The sequence below is a fragment of the Siphateles boraxobius genome, unplaced genomic scaffold (assembly GCF_051911475.1).
Source record: "Siphateles boraxobius isolate OS27281-9 unplaced genomic scaffold, OSU_SipBor_1 8, whole genome shotgun sequence".
Lineage (NCBI taxonomy): Eukaryota > Metazoa > Chordata > Actinopteri > Cypriniformes > Leuciscidae > Siphateles > Siphateles boraxobius.
The window spans coordinates 22,407,060-22,421,063 of NW_027509208.1; the positions used below are offsets into that span (position 1 = coordinate 22,407,060).

Genomic DNA, 14,004 nt, shown 5'->3' on the forward strand with positions numbered 1-14,004 from the left:
CAATGAATTATAGGCATATCATTATGTTAACCGTCTATAATATGTCCGAACACTGGAATAATTAGTCATCAATGAAAATTAAAAACAGGTTTATTTCAAAAACATTTTTTGACAAATTAATAAAAGAGGCACGGTGCTACATCGCAGCTTGGAAGACGTGGGTAATAACTGGACAAACTGTAGATAAGCAACAGTAATTTGTAGCTAGTTTGAACTACAGAACTTAAAGACTTCCCTCTGTTCGTTTTTTTTTTTTTAAGATTGAAATGCTTAAACTTCTGTTTTCGCGCAGGCGCAGTGAGGGAAAAAAACACTGAGTTTAGGGCGATCGGTTCGTAGCTCTGCTTCAACTGTGCGATATAGTCACGAGGAGCGACCAAAATTTCTGACATGCCAATTGCCTCTCGTTTCCCCTTGTACACTGCACGAACACTGCACGACAAACGACGCACGACAAAGCTGAAAATCGTCCTGACCCGAAAAAGAGTCGCACGAGTCAGAATTCGGCTCAAAATCGGACGAAATTCGCACAGTGTATGCCCGCCTTAAAGGTTGTGCAAAGAGTCAGGATGGCCGAGTGGTCTAAGGCGCCAGACTCAAGGGATATCAACCTTCTCAGTTGTTGAGAATTCTGGTCTACGAATGGAGCAGTGGGTTCAAATCCCACTTCTGAAAAAGAGATTTTGTAATGTGAACTTGAATTAAGATAAAGGGAATAAATCTCACATTATTTTTGTGTTCCTTCCGCCATGGACAGTGATATGACTGAGCTTAAAGGTTGTGCAAAGAGTCAGGATGGCCGAGTGGTCTAAGGCGCCAGGCTCAAGGGATATCAACCTTCTCAGTTGTTGAGAATTCTGGTCTCCGAATGGAGGCGTGGGTTCAAATCCCACTTCTGACAGAGAGATTTTGTAATCTGAACTTTAATTAAGATAAAGTCAATAAATCTCACATTCTTTTTGTGTTCCTTCTGCCATTGACAGAGATATGACTGAGCTTAAAGGGTGTGCAAAGAGTCAGGATGGCCGAGTGGTCTAACGCGCCAGACTCAAGGATTATCTGCCTTCTCAGCTGTTGAGAATTCTGGTCTACGAATGGAGGCGTGGGTTCAAATCCCACTTCTGACAAAGAGATTTTGTAATGTGAACTTTAATTAAGATAAAGTCAATAAATCTCACATTTTTTTGTGTTCCTTCTGCCATTGACAGTGATATGACTGAGCTTAAAGATTGTGCAAAGAGTCAGGATGGCCGAGTGGTCTAACACGCCAGACTCAAGGATTATCTGCCTTCTCAGCTGTTGAGAATTCTGGTCTACTAATGGAGGCGTGGGTTCAAATCCCACTTCTGAAAAAGAGATTTTGTAACGTGAACTTGAATTAAGATAAAGGCAATAAATCTCACATTATTTTTGTGTTCCTTCCGCCATGGACAGTGATATGACTGAGCTTAAAGGTTGTGCAAAGAGTCAGGATGGCCGAGTGGTCTAAGGCGCCAGGCTCAAGGGATATCAACCTTCTCAGTTGTTGAGAATTCTGGTCTCCGAATGGAGGCGTGGGTTCAAATCCCACTTCTGACAAAGATATTTTGTAATGAGAACTTGAATAAATGTAACAGCAATAAATCTCATATTATTTGTTGTATTTTTCCACCATGGGCAGTGGTATGACTGAGCTTCACAAAATTTGTGGAAAGAGTCAGGATGGCCGAGTGGTCTAAGGCGCCAGACTCAAGGGATATCAACCTTCTCAGTTGTTGAGAATTCTGGTCTCCGAATGGAGGCGTGGGTTCAAATCCCACTTCTGACAAAGAGATTTTGTAATTTGAACTTTAATTAAGATAAAGTCAATAAATCTCACATTTTTTGTGTTCCTTCTGCCATTGACAGTGATATGACTGAGCTTAAAGATTGTGCAAAGAGTCAGGATGGCCGAGTGGTCTAACGCGCCAGACTCAAGGATTATCTGCCTTCTCAGCTGTTGAGAATTCTGGTCTACTAATGGAGGCGTGGGTTCAAATCCCACTTCTGAAAAAGAGATTTTGTAATGTGAACTTGAATTAAGATAAAGGCAATAAATCTCACATTATTTTTGTGTTCCTTCCGCCATGGACAGTGATATGACTGAGCTTAAAGGTTGTGCAAAGAGTCAGGATGGCCGAGTGGTCTAAGGCGCCAGGCTCAAGGGATATCAACCTTCTCAGTTGTTGAGAATTCTGGTCTCCGAATGGAGGCGTGGGTTCAAATCCCACTTCTGACAAAGATATTTTGTAATGAGAACTTGAATAAATGTAACAGCAATAAATCTCATATTATTTGTTGTATTTTTTCCACCATGGGCAGTGGTATGACTGAGCTTCACAAAATTTGTGGAAAGAGTCAGGATGGCCGAGTGGTCTAAGGCGCCAAGCTCAAGGGATATCAACCTTCTCAGTTGTTGAGAATTCTGGTCTCCGAATGGAGGCGTGGGTTCAAATCCCACTTCTGACAGAGAGATTTTGTAATCTGAACTTTAATTAAGATAAAGTCAATAAATCTCACATTCTTTTTGTGTTCCTTCTGCCATTGACAGAGATATGACTGAGCTTAAAGGGTGTGCAAAGAGTCAGGATGGCCGAGTGGTCTAACGCGCCAGACTCAAGGATTATCTGCCTTCTCAGCTGTTGAGAATTCTGGTCTACGAATGGAGGCGTGGGTTCAAATCCCACTTCTGACAGAGAGATTTTGTAACCTGAACTTTAATTAAGATAAAGTCAATAAATCTCACATTCTTTTTGTGTTCCTTCTGCCATTGACAGAGATATGACTGAGCTTAAAGGGTGTGCAAAGAGTCAGGATGGCCGAGTGGTCTAACGCGCCAGACTCAAGGATTATCTGCCTTCTCAGCTGTTGAGAATTCTGGTCTACTAATGGAGGCGTGGGTTCAAATCCCACTTCTGAAAAAGAGATTTTGTAATGTGAACTTGAATTAAGATAAAGGCAATAAATCTCACATTATTTTTGTGTTCCTTCTGCCATTGACAGTGATATGACTGAGCTTAAAGATTGTGCAAAGAGTCAGGATGGCCGAGTGGTCTAACGCGCCAGACTCAAGGATTATCTGCCTTCTCAGCTGTTGAGAAATCTGGTCTACGAATGGAGGCGTGGGTTCAAATCCCACTTCTGACAGAGAGATTTTGTAACCTGAACTTTAATTAAGATAAAGTCAATAAATCTCACATTCTTTTTGTGTTCCTTCTGCCATTGACAGAGATATGACTGAGCTTAAAGGGTGTGCAAAGAGTCAGGATGGCCGAGTGGTCTAACGCGCCAGACCCAAGGATTATCTGCCTTCTCAGCTGTTGAGAATTCTGGTCTACTAATGGAGGCGTGGGTTCAAATCCCACTTCTGAAAAAGAGATTTTGTAATGTGAACTTGAATTAAGATAAAAGTCAATAAATCTCACATTTTTTTGTGTTCCTTCTGCCATTGACAGTGATATGACTGAGCTTAAAGATTGTGCAAAGAGTCAGGATGGCCGAGTGGTCTAACGCGCCAGACCCAAGGATTATCTGCCTTCTCAGCTGTTGAGAATTCTGGTCTACTAATGGAGGCGTGGGTTCAAATCCCACTTCTGAAAAAGAGATTTTGTAATGTGAACTTGAATTAAGATAAAGGCAATAAATCTCACATTATTTTTGTGTTCCTTCTGCTATTTACAGTGATATGACTGAGCTTAAAGATTGTGCAAAGAGTCAGGATGGCCGAGTGGTCTAACGCGCCAGACTCAAGGATTATCTGCCTTCTCAGCTGTTGAGAATTCTGGTCTACTAATGGAGGCGTGGGTTCAAATCCCACTTCTGAAAAAGAGATTTTGTAATGTGAACTTGAATTAAGATAAAGGCAATAAATATCACATTATTTTTGTGTTCCTTCCGCCATGGACAGTGATATGACTGAGCTTAAAGGTTGTGCAAAGAGTCAGGATGGCCGAGTGGTCTAAGGCGCCAGGCTCAAGGGATATCAACCTTCTCAGTTGTTGAGAATTCTGGTCTCAGAATGGAGGCGTGGGTTCAAATCCCACTTCTGACAAAGATATTTTGTAATGAGAACTTGAATAAATGTAACAGCAATAAATCTCATATTATTTGTTGTATTTTTTCCACCATGGGCAGTGGTATGACTGAGCTTCACAAAATTTGTGGAAAGAGTCAGGATGGCCGAGTGGTCTAAGGCGCCAGGCTCAAGGGATATCAACCTTCTCAGTTGTTGAGAATTCTGGTCTCCGAATGGAGGCGTGGGTTCAAATCCCACTTCTGACAGAGAGATTTTGTAATCTGAACTTTAATTAAGATAAAGTCAATAAATCTCACATTCTTTTGTGTTCCTTCTGCCATTGACAGAGATATGACTGAGCTTAAAGGGTGTGCAAAGAGTCAGGATGGCCGAGTGGTCTAACGCGCCAGACTCAAGGATTATCTGCCTTCTCAGCTGTTGAGAATTCTGGTCTACGAATGGAGGCGTGGGTTCAAATCCCACTTCTGACAGAGAGATTTTGTAACCTGAACTTTAATTAAGATAAAGTCAATAAATCTCACATTCTTTTTGTGTTCCTTCTGCCATTGACAGAGATATGACTGAGCTTAAAGGGTGTGCAAAGAGTCAGGATGGCCGAGTGGTCTAACGCGCCAGACTCAAGGATTATCTGCCTTCTCAGCTGTTGAGAATTCTGGTCTACTAATGGAGGCGTGGGTTCAAATCCCACTTCTGAAAAAGAGATTTTGTAATGTGAACTTGAATTAAGATAAAGGCAATAAATCTCACATTATTTTTGTGTTCCTTCCGCCATGGACAGTGATATGACTGAGCTTAAAGGTTGTGCAAAGAGTCAGGATGGCCGAGTGGTCTAAGGTGCCAGGCTCAAGGGATATCAACCTTCTCAGTTGTTGAGAATTCTGGTCTCCGAATGGAGGCGTGGGTTCAAATCCCACTTCTGACAAAGATATTTTGTAATGAGAACTTGAATAAATGTAACAGCAATAAATCTCATATTATTTGTTGTATTTTTCCACCATGGGCAGTGGTATGACTGAGCTTCACAAAATTTGTGGAAAGAGTCAGGATGGCCGAGTGGTCTAAGGCGCCAGACTCAAGGGATATCAACCTTCTCAGTTGTTGAGAATTCTGGTCTCCGAATGGAGGCGTGGGTTCAAATCCCACTTCTGACAAAGAGATTTTGTAATTTGAACTTTAATTAAGATAAAGTCAATAAATCTCACATTCTTTTTGTGTTCCTTCTGCCATTGATAGTGATATGACTGAGCTTAAAGATTGTGCAAAGAGTCAGGATGGCCGAGTGGTCTAACGCGCCAGACAGACTCAAGGATTATCTGCCTTCTCAGCTGTTGAGAATTCTGGTCTACTAATGGAGGCGTGGGTTCAAATCCCACTTCTGAAAAAGAGATTTTGTAATGTGAACTTGAATTAAGATAAAGGCAATAAATCTCACATTATTTTTGTGTTCCTTCCGCCATGGACAGTGATATGACTGAGCTTAAAGGTTGTGCAAAGAGTCAGGATGGCCGAGTGGTCTAAGGCGCCAGGCTCAAGGGATATCAACCTTCTCAGTTGTTGAGAATTCTGGTCTCCGAATGGAGGCGTGGGTTCAAATCCCACTTCTGACAAAGATATTTTGTAATGAGAACTTGAATAAATGTAACAGCAATAAATCTCATATTATTTGTTGTATTTTTTCCACCATGGGCAGTGGTATGACTGAGCTTCACAAAATTTGTGGAAAGAGTCAGGATGGCCGAGTGGTCTAAGGCGCCAGGCTCAAGGGATATCAACCTTCTCAGTTGTTGAGAATTCTGGTCTCCGAATGGAGGCGTGGGTTCAAATCCCACTTCTGACAGAGAGATTTTGTAATCTGAACTTTAATTAAGATAAAGTCAATAAATCTCACATTCTTTTTGTGTTCCTTCTGCCATTGACAGAGATATGACTGAGCTTAAAGGGTGTGCAAAGAGTCAGGATGGCCGAGTGGTCTAACGCGCCAGACTCAAGGATTATCTGCCTTCTCAGCTGTTGAGATTTCTGGTCTACGAATGGAGGCGTGGGTTCAAATCCCACTTCTGACAAAGAGATTTTGTAATGTGAACTTTAATTAAGATAAAGTCAATAAATCTCACATTTTTTTGTGTTCCTTCTGCCATTGACAGTGATATGACTGAGCTTAAAGATTGTGCTAAGAGTCAGGATGGCCGAGTGGTCTAACGCGCCAGACTCTAGGATTATCTGCCTTCTCAGCTGTTGAGAATTCTGGTCTACTAATGGAGGCGTGGGTTCAAATCCCACTTCTGAAAAAGAGATTTTGTAATGTGAACTTGAATTAAGATAAAGGCAATAAATCTCACATTATTTTTGTGTTCCTTCCGCCATGGACAGTGATATGACTGAGCTTAAAGGTTGTGCAAAGAGTCAGGATGAAAATTAATTGAAAATTGTCTTAACATTTAGGCCGATTACAATGAATTATAGGCATATCATTATGTAAACCGTCTATAATATGTCCGAACACTGGAATAATTAGTCATCAATGAAAATTAAAAACAGGTTTATTTCAAAAACATTTTTTGACAAATTAATAAAAGAGGCACGGTGCTACATCGCAGCTTGGAAGACGTGGGTAATAACTGGACAAACTGTAGATAAGCAACAGTAATTTGTAGCTAGTTTGAACTACAGAACTTAAAGACTTCCCTCTGTTCGTTTTTTTTTTTTTTAAGATTGAAATGCTTAAACTTCTGTTTTCGCGCAGGCGCAGTGAGGGAAAAAATCACTGAGTTTAGGGCGATCGGTTCGTAGCTCTGCTTCAACTGTGCGATATAGTCACGAGGAGCGACCAAAATTTCTGACATGCCTGAAATTCATCCGACCATCCGATTGCCGATCGGGAGAGGTTAATCGCCTCTCGTTTCCCCTTGTACACTGCATGAACACTGCACGACAAACGACGCACGACAAAGCTGAAAATCGTCCCGACCCGAAAAAGAGTCGCACGAGTCAGAATTCGGCTCAAAATCGGACGAAATTCGCACAGTGTATGCCCGCCTTAAAGGTTGTGCAAAGAGTCAGGATGGCAGAGTGGTCTAAGGCGCCAGACTCAAGGGATATCAACCTTCTCAGTTGTTGAGAATTCTGGTCTACGAATGGAGCCGTGGGTTCAAATCCCACTTCTGAAAAAGAGTTTTTTTAATGTGAACTTGAATTAAGATAAAGGCAATAAATCTCACATTATTTTTGTGTTCCTTCCGCCATGGACAGTGATATGACTGAGCTTAAAGGTTGTGCAAAGAGTCAGGATGGCCGAGTGGTCTAAGGCGCCAGACTCAAGGGATATCAACCTACTCAGTTGTTGAGAATTCTGGTCTCCGAATGGAGGCGTGGGTTCAAATCCCACTTCTGACAAAGATATTTTGTAATGAGAACTTGAATAAATGTAACAGCAATAAATCTCATATTATTTGTTGTATTTTTTCCACCATGGGCAGTGGTATGACTGAGCTTCACAAAATTTGTGGAAAGAGTCAGGATGGCCGAGTGGTCTAAGGCGCCAGACTCAAGGGATATCAACCTTCTCAGTTGTTGAGAATTCTGGTCTCCGAATGGAGGCGTGGGTTCAAATCCCACTTCTGACAGAGTGATTTTGTAATGTGAACTTTAATTAAGATAAAGGCAATAAATCTCACATTCTTTTTGTGTTCCTTCTGCCATTGACAATGATATGACTGAGCTTAAAGGTTGTGCAAAGAGTCAGGATGGCCGAGTGGTCTAACGTGCCAGACTCAAGGATTATCTGCCTTCTCAGCTGTTGAGAATTCTGGTCTACGAATGGAGGCGTGGGTTCAAATCCCACTTCTGACAAAGAGATTTTGTAATGTGAACTTTAATTAAGATAAAGTCAATAAATCTCACATTTTTTGTGTTCCTTCTGCCATTGACAGTGATATGACTGAGCTTAAAGATTGTGCAAAGAGTCAGGATGGCCGAGTGGTCTAACGCGCCAGACTCAAGGATTATCTGCCTTCTCAGCTGTTGAGAATTCTGGTCTACGAATGGAGGCGTGGGTTCAAATCCCACTTCTGAAAAAGAGATTTTGTAATGTGAACTTGAATTAAGATAAAGGCAATAAATCTCACATTATTTTTGTGTTCCTTCCGCCATGGACAGTGATATGACTGAGCTTAAAGGCTGTGCAAAGAGTCAGGATGGCCGAGTGGTCTAAGGCGCCAGGCTCAAGGGATATCAACCTTCTCAGTTGTTGAGAATTCTGGTCTCCGAATGGAGGCGTGGGTTCAAATCCCACTTCTGCCAGAGAGATTTTGTAATGTGAACTTTAATTAAGATAATATTATTTGTTGTTTACATATTATTTGTTGTATTCTTTCCACCATGGGCTGTGACATGACTGAGCTTATGCGCCAGATTCAAGGATTATCTGCCTTCTCAGCTGTTGAGAATTCTGGTCTACGAATGGAGGCGTGGGTTCAAATCCCAATGCTGACAGAGAAATTTTGTAATGAGAACATGAATAAACATAACAGCAATAAATCTCATATTATTTGTTGTATTTTTTCCACCATGGGCTGTGATATGACTGAGCTTAACAGAGGTGGTTGTTAGTGTCAGGATGGCCGAGTGGTCTAAGGCGCCAGACTCAAGGGATATCAACCTTCTCAGTTGTTGAGAATTCTGGTCTCCGAATGGAGGCGTGGGTTCAAATCCCACTTCTGACAAAGAGATTTTGTAATGAGAACTTGAATAAATGTAACAGCAATAAATCTCATATTATTTGTTGTATTTTTCCACCATGGGCAGTGGTATGACTGAGCTTCACAAAATTTGTGGAAAGAGTCAGGATGGCCGAGTGGTCTAAGGCGCCAGACTCAAGGGATATCAACCTTCTCAGTTGTTGAGAATTCTGGTCTCCGAATGGAGGCGTGGGTTCAAATCCCACTTCTGACAGAGTGATTTTGTAATGTGAACTTTAATTAAGATAAAGTCAATAAATCTCACATTCTTTTTGTGTTCCTTCTGCCATTGACAATGATATGACTGAGCTTAAAGGTTGTGCAAAGAGTCAGGATGGCCGAGTGGTCTAACGTGCCAGACTCAAGGATTATCTGCCTTCTCAGCTGTTGAGAATTCTGGTCTCCGAATGGAGGCGTGGGTTCAAATCCCACTTCTGACAAAGAGATTTTGTAATGTGAACTTTAATTAAGATAAAGTCAATAAATCTCACATTTTTTTGTGTTCCTTCTGCCATTGACAGTGATATGACTGAGCTTAAAGATTGTGCAAAGAGTCAGGATGGCCGAGTGGTCTAAGGCGCCAGACTCAAGGATTATCTGCCTTCTCAGCTGTTGAGAATTCTGGTCTACGAATGGAGGCGTGGGTTCAAATCCCACTTCTGAAAAAGAGATTTTGTAATGTGAACTTGAATTAAGATAAAGGCAATAAATCTCACATTATTTTTGTGTTCCTTCCGCCATGGACAGTGATATGACTGAGCTTAAAGGCTGTGCAAAGAGTCAGGATGGCCGAGTGGTCTATGGCGCCAGGCTCAAGGGATATCAACCTTCTCAGTTGTTGAGAATTCTGGTCTCCGAATGGAGGCGTGGGTTCAAATCCCACTTCTGAAAGAGAGATTTTGTAATCTGAACTTTAATTAAGATAAAGTCAATAAATCTCACATTTTTTTGTGTTCCTTCTGCCACTGACAGTGATATGACTGAGCTTAAAGGTTGTGCAAAGAGTCAGGATGGCCGAGTGGTCTATGGCGCCAGGCTCAAGGGATATCAACCTTCTCAGTTGTTGAGAATTCTGGTCTCCGAATGGAGGCGTGGGTTCAAATCCCACTTCTGAAAGAGAGATTTTGTAATGTGAACTTTAATTAAGATAAAGTCAATAAATCTCACATTCTTTTTGTGTTCCTTCTGCCATTGACAGTGATATGACTGAGCTTAAAGGTTGTGCAAAGAGTCAGGATGGCCGAGTGGTCTAACGCGCCAGACTCAAGGATTATCTGCCTTCTCAGCTGTTGAGAATTCTGGTCTACGAATGGAGGCGTGGGTTCAAATCCAAATTCTGAAAAAGAGATTTTGTAATGTGAACCTGAATTAAGATAAAGGCAATAAATCTCACATTATTTTTGTGTTCCTTCCGCCATGGACAGTGATATAAATGAGCTTAAAGGTTGTGCAAAGAGTCAGGATGGCCGAGTGGTCTAACGCGCCAGACTCAAGGATTATCTGCCTTCTCAGCTGTTGAGAATTCTGGTCTACGAATGGAGGCGTGGGTTCAAATCCAAATTCTGAAAAAGAGATTTTGTAATGTGAACTTGAATTAAGATAAAGGCAATAAATCTCACATTATTTTTGTGTTCCTTCCGCCATGGACAGTGATATAAATGAGCTTAACGGTTGTGCAAAGAGTCAGGATGGCCGAGTGGTCTAACGCGCCAGACTCAAGGATTATCTGCCTTCTCAGCTGTTGAGAATTCTGGTCTACGAATGGAGGCGTGAGTTCAAATCCAAATTCTGAAAAAGAGATTTTGTAATGTGAACTTGAATTAAGATAAAGGCAATAAATCTCACATTATTTTTGTGTTCCTTCCGCCATGGACAGTGATATAAATGAGCTTAACGGTTGTGCAAAGAGTCAGGATGGCCGAGTTGTCTAACGCGCCAGACTCAAGGATTATCTGCCTTCTCAGCTGTTGAGAATTCTAGTCTACGAATGGAGGCGTGGGTTCAAATCCCAATGCTGACAGAGAAATTTTGTAATGAGAACATGAATAAACATAACAGCAATAAATCTCATATTATTTGTTGTATTTTTTCCACCATGGGCTGTGATATGACTGAGCTTAACAGAGGTAGTTCTTAGTGGCAGGATGGCCGAGTGTTCTAAGGCGCCAGACTCAAGGGATATCAACCTTCTCATTTGTTGAGAATTCTGGTCTCCGAATGGAGGTGTGGGTTCAAATCCCACTTCTGACAAAGATATTATGTAATGAGAACTTGAATAAATGTAACAGCAATAAATCTCATATTATTTGTTGTATTTTTCCACCATGGGAAGTGGTATGACTGAGCTTCACAAAATTTGTGGAAAGAGTCAGGATGGCCGAGTGGTCTAAGGTGCAAGACTCAAGGGATATCAACCTTTTCAGTTGTTGAGAATTCTGGTCTCCGAATGAAGGCGTGGGTTCAAATCCCACTTCTGACAGAGAGATTTTGTAATGTGAACTTTAATTAAGATAAAGTCAATAAATCTCACATTCTTTTTGTGTTCCTTCTGCCATTGACAGTGATATGACTGAGCTTAAAGGTTGTGCAAAGAGTCAGGATGGCCGAGTGGTCTAACGCGCCAGACTCAAGGATTATCTGCCTTCTCAGCTGTTGAGAATTCTGGTCTCCGAATGGAGGCGTGGGTTCAAATCCCCCTTCTGAAAAAGAGATTTTGTAATGTGAACTTGAATTAAGATAAAGGCAATAAATCTCACATTATTTTTGTGTTCCTTCCGCCATGGACAGTGATATAACTGAGCTTAAAGGTTGTGCAAAGAGTCAGGATGGCCGAGTGGTCTAAGGCGCCAGGCTCAAGGGATATCAACCTTCTCAGTTGTTGAGAATTCTGGTCTCCGAATGGAGGCGTGGGTTCAAATCCCACTTCTGACAAACATATTTTGTAATGAGAACTTGAATAAATGTAACAGCAATAAATCTCATATTATTTGTTGTATTTTTTCCACCATGGGCAGTGGTATCACTGAGCTTCACAAAAGTTGTGGAAAGAGTCAGGATGGCCGAGTGGTCTAAGGTGCCAGACTCAAGGGATATCAACCTTCTCAGTTGTTGAGAATTCTGGTCTCCGAATGGAGGCGTGGGTTCAAATCCCACTTCTGACAGAGAGTTTTTGTAATGTGAACTTGAATAAATGTAACAGCAATAAATCTCATATTATTTGTTGTATTTTTCCCCCATGGGCAGTGGTATGACTGAGCTTCACAAAATTTGTGGAAAGAGTCAGGATGGCCGAGTGGTCTAAGGCGCCAGACTCAAGGGATGTCAACCTTCTCAGTTGTTGAGAATTCTGGTCTCCGAATGGAGGCGTGGGTTCAAATCCCACTTCTGACAGAGTGATTTTGTAATGTGAACTTTAATTAAGATAATATTATTTGTTGTTTACATATTATTTGTTGTATTCTTTCCACCATGGGCTGTAATATGACTGAGCTTACGCACCAGACTCAAGGATTATATGCCTTCTCAGCTGTTGAGAATTCTGGTCTACGAATGGAGGCGTGGGTTCAAATCCCAATGCTGACAGAGAAATTTTGTAATGAGAACATGAATAAACATAACAGCAATAAATCTCATATTATTTGTTGTATTTTTTCCACCATGGGCTGTGATATGAATGAGCTAAACAGAGGTAGTTGTTAGTGTCAGGATGGCCGAGTGGTCTAAGGCGCCAGACTCAAGGGATATCAACCTTCTCAGTTGTTGAGAATTCTGGTCTCCGAATGGAGGCGTGCGTTCAAATCCCACTTCTGACAAAGAGATTTTGTAATGAGAACTTGAATAAATGTAACAGCAATAAATCTCATATTATTTGTTGTATTTTTTCCACCATGGGCAGTGGTATGGCTGAGCTTGACAAAATTTGTGGAAAGAGTCAGGATGGCCGAGTGGTCTAAGGCGCTAGACTCAAGGGATGTCAACCTTCTCAGTTGTTGAGAATTCTGGTCTCCGAATGGAGGCGTGGGTTCAAATCCCACTTCTGACAGGGAGATTTTGTAATGTGAACTTTAATTAAGATAAAGTCAATAAATCTCACATTCTTTTTGTGTTCCTTCTGCCATTGACAGTGATATGACTGAGCTTAAAGGTTGTGCAAAGAGTCAGGATGGCCGAGTGTTCTAACGCGCCAGACTCAAGGATTATCTGCCTTCTCAGCTGTTGAGAATTCTGGTCTACGAATGGAGGCGTGGGTTTAAATCTCACTTCTGAAAAAGAGATTTTGTAATGTGAACTTGAATTAAGATAAAGGCAATAAATCTCACATTATTTTTGTGTTCCTTCCGCCATGGACAGTGATATGACTGAGCTTAAAGGCTGTGCAAAGAGTCAGGATGGCCGAGTGGTCTATGGCGCCAGGCTCAAGGGATATCAACCTTCTCAGTTGTTGAGAATTCTGGTCTCCGAATGGAGGCGTGGGTTCAAATCCCACTTCTGAAAGAGAGATTTTGTAATCTGAACTTTAATTAAGATAAAGTCAATAAATCTCACATTTTTTTGTGTTCCTTCTGCCACTGACAGTGATATGACTGAGCTTAAAGGTTGTGCAAAGAGTCAGGATGGCCGAGTGGTCTATGGCGCCAGGCTCAAGGGATATCAACCTTCTCAGTTGTTGAGAATTCTGGTCTCCGAATGGAGGCGTGGGTTCAAATCCCACTTCTGAAAGAGAGATTTTGTAATGTGAACTTTAATTAAGATAAAGTCAATAAATCTCACATTCTTTTTGTGTTCCTTCTGCCATTGACAGTGATATGACTGAGCTTAAAGGTTGTGCAAAGAGTCAGGATGGCCGAGTGGTCTAACGCGCCAGACTCAAGGATTATCTGCCTTCTCAGCTGTTGAGAATTCTGGTCTACGAATGGAGGCGTGGGTTCAAATCCAAATTCTGAAAAAGAGATTTTGTAATGTGAACCTGAATTAAGATAAAGGCAATAAATCTCACATTATTTTTGTGTTCCTTCCGCCATGGACAGTGATATAAATGAGCTTAAAGGTTGTGCAAAGAGTCAGGATGGCCGAGTGGTCTAACGCGCCAGACTCAAGGATTATCTGCCTTCTCAGCTGTTGAGAATTCTGGTCTACGAATGGAGGCGTGGGTTCAAATCCAAATTCTGAAAAAGAGATTTTGTAATGTGAACTTGAATTAAGATAAAGGCAATA

General features: G+C 41.4%; 1 protein-coding gene and 29 non-coding genes across 32 annotated transcripts in view; all 30 read left to right on the forward strand.

The window, feature by feature from the left end:
• opn8c (opsin 8, group member c) overlaps positions 1–14,004 on the forward strand; it is a 136,161-nt gene that overhangs the window by 65,240 nt on the left and 56,917 nt on the right. The window lies entirely within an intron of this gene.
• Positions 790–901, forward strand: trnal-caa (transfer RNA leucine (anticodon CAA)). The gene is made up of 2 exons: positions 790–827; positions 856–901. It is a non-coding gene; the product is annotated as a tRNA-Leu (tRNA).
• trnal-caa (transfer RNA leucine (anticodon CAA)) lies at positions 1,467–1,578 on the forward strand. Its single transcript has 2 exons — positions 1,467–1,504; positions 1,533–1,578. It is a non-coding gene; the product is annotated as a tRNA-Leu (tRNA).
• Positions 1,696–1,807, forward strand: trnal-caa (transfer RNA leucine (anticodon CAA)). The gene is made up of 2 exons: positions 1,696–1,733; positions 1,762–1,807. It is a non-coding gene; the product is annotated as a tRNA-Leu (tRNA).
• On the forward strand, positions 2,146–2,257 carry trnal-caa (transfer RNA leucine (anticodon CAA)). Its single transcript has 2 exons — positions 2,146–2,183; positions 2,212–2,257. It is a non-coding gene; the product is annotated as a tRNA-Leu (tRNA).
• trnal-caa (transfer RNA leucine (anticodon CAA)) lies at positions 3,054–3,165 on the forward strand. The gene is made up of 2 exons: positions 3,054–3,091; positions 3,120–3,165. It is a non-coding gene; the product is annotated as a tRNA-Leu (tRNA).
• Positions 3,958–4,069, forward strand: trnal-caa (transfer RNA leucine (anticodon CAA)). Its single transcript has 2 exons — positions 3,958–3,995; positions 4,024–4,069. It is a non-coding gene; the product is annotated as a tRNA-Leu (tRNA).
• On the forward strand, positions 4,188–4,299 carry trnal-caa (transfer RNA leucine (anticodon CAA)). Its single transcript has 2 exons — positions 4,188–4,225; positions 4,254–4,299. It is a non-coding gene; the product is annotated as a tRNA-Leu (tRNA).
• On the forward strand, positions 4,865–4,976 carry trnal-caa (transfer RNA leucine (anticodon CAA)). The gene is made up of 2 exons: positions 4,865–4,902; positions 4,931–4,976. It is a non-coding gene; the product is annotated as a tRNA-Leu (tRNA).
• On the forward strand, positions 5,094–5,205 carry trnal-caa (transfer RNA leucine (anticodon CAA)). The gene is made up of 2 exons: positions 5,094–5,131; positions 5,160–5,205. It is a non-coding gene; the product is annotated as a tRNA-Leu (tRNA).
• trnal-caa (transfer RNA leucine (anticodon CAA)) lies at positions 5,550–5,661 on the forward strand. The gene is made up of 2 exons: positions 5,550–5,587; positions 5,616–5,661. It is a non-coding gene; the product is annotated as a tRNA-Leu (tRNA).
• Positions 5,780–5,891, forward strand: trnal-caa (transfer RNA leucine (anticodon CAA)). Its single transcript has 2 exons — positions 5,780–5,817; positions 5,846–5,891. It is a non-coding gene; the product is annotated as a tRNA-Leu (tRNA).
• On the forward strand, positions 7,336–7,447 carry trnal-caa (transfer RNA leucine (anticodon CAA)). Its single transcript has 2 exons — positions 7,336–7,373; positions 7,402–7,447. It is a non-coding gene; the product is annotated as a tRNA-Leu (tRNA).
• trnal-caa (transfer RNA leucine (anticodon CAA)) lies at positions 7,566–7,677 on the forward strand. Its single transcript has 2 exons — positions 7,566–7,603; positions 7,632–7,677. It is a non-coding gene; the product is annotated as a tRNA-Leu (tRNA).
• Positions 8,242–8,353, forward strand: trnal-caa (transfer RNA leucine (anticodon CAA)). Its single transcript has 2 exons — positions 8,242–8,279; positions 8,308–8,353. It is a non-coding gene; the product is annotated as a tRNA-Leu (tRNA).
• On the forward strand, positions 8,664–8,775 carry trnal-caa (transfer RNA leucine (anticodon CAA)). Its single transcript has 2 exons — positions 8,664–8,701; positions 8,730–8,775. It is a non-coding gene; the product is annotated as a tRNA-Leu (tRNA).
• On the forward strand, positions 8,893–9,004 carry trnal-caa (transfer RNA leucine (anticodon CAA)). Its single transcript has 2 exons — positions 8,893–8,930; positions 8,959–9,004. It is a non-coding gene; the product is annotated as a tRNA-Leu (tRNA).
• trnal-caa (transfer RNA leucine (anticodon CAA)) lies at positions 9,119–9,230 on the forward strand. Its single transcript has 2 exons — positions 9,119–9,156; positions 9,185–9,230. It is a non-coding gene; the product is annotated as a tRNA-Leu (tRNA).
• trnal-caa (transfer RNA leucine (anticodon CAA)) lies at positions 9,344–9,455 on the forward strand. Its single transcript has 2 exons — positions 9,344–9,381; positions 9,410–9,455. It is a non-coding gene; the product is annotated as a tRNA-Leu (tRNA).
• trnal-caa (transfer RNA leucine (anticodon CAA)) lies at positions 9,570–9,681 on the forward strand. Its single transcript has 2 exons — positions 9,570–9,607; positions 9,636–9,681. It is a non-coding gene; the product is annotated as a tRNA-Leu (tRNA).
• On the forward strand, positions 9,795–9,906 carry trnal-caa (transfer RNA leucine (anticodon CAA)). The gene is made up of 2 exons: positions 9,795–9,832; positions 9,861–9,906. It is a non-coding gene; the product is annotated as a tRNA-Leu (tRNA).
• On the forward strand, positions 10,929–11,040 carry trnal-caa (transfer RNA leucine (anticodon CAA)). Its single transcript has 2 exons — positions 10,929–10,966; positions 10,995–11,040. It is a non-coding gene; the product is annotated as a tRNA-Leu (tRNA).
• Positions 11,158–11,269, forward strand: trnal-caa (transfer RNA leucine (anticodon CAA)). The gene is made up of 2 exons: positions 11,158–11,195; positions 11,224–11,269. It is a non-coding gene; the product is annotated as a tRNA-Leu (tRNA).
• On the forward strand, positions 11,610–11,721 carry trnal-caa (transfer RNA leucine (anticodon CAA)). Its single transcript has 2 exons — positions 11,610–11,647; positions 11,676–11,721. It is a non-coding gene; the product is annotated as a tRNA-Leu (tRNA).
• On the forward strand, positions 11,840–11,951 carry trnal-caa (transfer RNA leucine (anticodon CAA)). The gene is made up of 2 exons: positions 11,840–11,877; positions 11,906–11,951. It is a non-coding gene; the product is annotated as a tRNA-Leu (tRNA).
• On the forward strand, positions 12,069–12,180 carry trnal-caa (transfer RNA leucine (anticodon CAA)). The gene is made up of 2 exons: positions 12,069–12,106; positions 12,135–12,180. It is a non-coding gene; the product is annotated as a tRNA-Leu (tRNA).
• trnal-caa (transfer RNA leucine (anticodon CAA)) lies at positions 12,491–12,602 on the forward strand. Its single transcript has 2 exons — positions 12,491–12,528; positions 12,557–12,602. It is a non-coding gene; the product is annotated as a tRNA-Leu (tRNA).
• On the forward strand, positions 12,721–12,832 carry trnal-caa (transfer RNA leucine (anticodon CAA)). Its single transcript has 2 exons — positions 12,721–12,758; positions 12,787–12,832. It is a non-coding gene; the product is annotated as a tRNA-Leu (tRNA).
• Positions 13,173–13,284, forward strand: trnal-caa (transfer RNA leucine (anticodon CAA)). Its single transcript has 2 exons — positions 13,173–13,210; positions 13,239–13,284. It is a non-coding gene; the product is annotated as a tRNA-Leu (tRNA).
• trnal-caa (transfer RNA leucine (anticodon CAA)) lies at positions 13,398–13,509 on the forward strand. The gene is made up of 2 exons: positions 13,398–13,435; positions 13,464–13,509. It is a non-coding gene; the product is annotated as a tRNA-Leu (tRNA).